This window comes from Centrocercus urophasianus, unplaced genomic scaffold, assembly GCF_019232065.1.
Source record: "Centrocercus urophasianus isolate 14NV4802_14NV808 unplaced genomic scaffold, USGS_Curo_1.0 seq_12, whole genome shotgun sequence".
NCBI classification, from domain to species: domain Eukaryota; kingdom Metazoa; phylum Chordata; class Aves; order Galliformes; family Phasianidae; genus Centrocercus; species Centrocercus urophasianus.
The window spans coordinates 61,011,396-61,012,967 of record NW_024884364.1 but is presented as its reverse complement, the minus strand read 5'-3'; positions in this window follow the sequence as shown (position 1 = coordinate 61,012,967).

Sequence of the window (1,572 nt, the reverse complement as noted above, 5' to 3'; positions counted from 1 at the left end):
GCTCTCCTCAAGCCGAGCAGCGCCGCCTGCGCCGCCCCATTCGGAGCTCCGGCCGCCGAGCGCAACTCCCCGACACGCTCCGCCGGTTGAGGGGCGGGGGCGGCCGCCGGGTTCCGCCTCCCGTGTGCCAGGGGCCGGGCAGGGCTGCTCCGCGCCCGGGGCGGCCTCAACCGCCTCCGCGCGGGCGGGTGTCGTTTCCCGGCCGCCCCCGTTCTGTGCCGGAGCGGCGGCTCCCGGTACGGCCGGGCTCCTCGAGGGACCCCCCTCGGGGCGAGCGGGGCGGAGACGCGGCAGCTCCAAGCCGGAGGGTCGGCTGCGGTCCTCCGCCATTTCAGGGTGCGCAGCTCCTGCGCTGTGTCCACTCTTGGCGTGGGAATCCTGGCCCTGTGTGCTTAACTTTATGTATAGTTCTGACTTGACTGTCGGTTCTGAAGTATGGATGTATTTATATGGTTGCATCTGAGCATCAAGTCAGGTGGCTGGTTCTGGAGCCTGGAGGGAAGATCTCAAAATGAGTCTCACTCTCCGATACTGTACACATACCCAAATTTCAACGCACATCAGTGTGCTGAAAGTCCAGCTAACAAGTCCTCTATCAAAACCAGGATTTGGCCCTTTAGATACAGTCCTAAAAGCCAGTCCTGTTGCTCTGGTGTACTTCATCCCACACAACTGCCACAAACAGATGTGGCTCTGATGCTATTTGGAATGTATTTCCCCTTTCTGTTACCTCCTGAACGAATGTCAGAGACCTCAGTGTGAGCAAAACATCTCACTGAAACACAGCAAGAAAGTCTCCAACTGCCATCATTCCGACCAAAGGAATTTCCCCATAACCAGTGAGAAGTGGTTGTGTGTTTGGATTCATTCAGTTGCTTCGAACTATTTTTTTCTCAAATCCTCAATATGCTCTTCCATTTAATTTCAGTTCCCCAAATCATTCATTGTTGTTACATTGAAATCCTATTAACTTTAGCTGCTGCTGGCTTTGTTTCCACCACAAACTAACCATCTACAGGAGCAGATTGCCAAAGGCGTGTGAAGTTATAATAATACCACAAATATTAATCCCCAGAAGGGCTTCCCTGTTTCCTGGGCCCGCCCCTACCATCAGCACACTGATCCTCGCCATCCAGGCGTGGAGCAAACCCAAACCTCACACAGACACTGTGCTGTCTGACTGCTGCAGAACAGGGCGGAGACGAGAAAATTATCTTCCTGCTTGTCCTTATTTAATCAAGTTCTGACTTTGCACCAAGCAAGTGTTCGGAAAATTACAGCCACTGCCAGGGAAACATTATCTAGTTCAGACAGCGAATCATAATTGCTGAAGACAACAGATGGGATTTCAGGAGGGAGATCAACAGTTGTTCCTTCCCAAAGCGCTCCTCAAGAAAGCTGTGTGGGATCAAAGGCACTCGCCCACACAGCAGTGTGGATGCAGCTCAGCTCCAGCAATGGGGAAAAACATACAGCTTTGTACTTCTTTCATCTGCCATCAGAGCAATGGGAAAGTTCCTGATTGCTCAGCAAAACGTAATGCTTGTCGTGAAGTCTGGGAAAAGCGCTGAA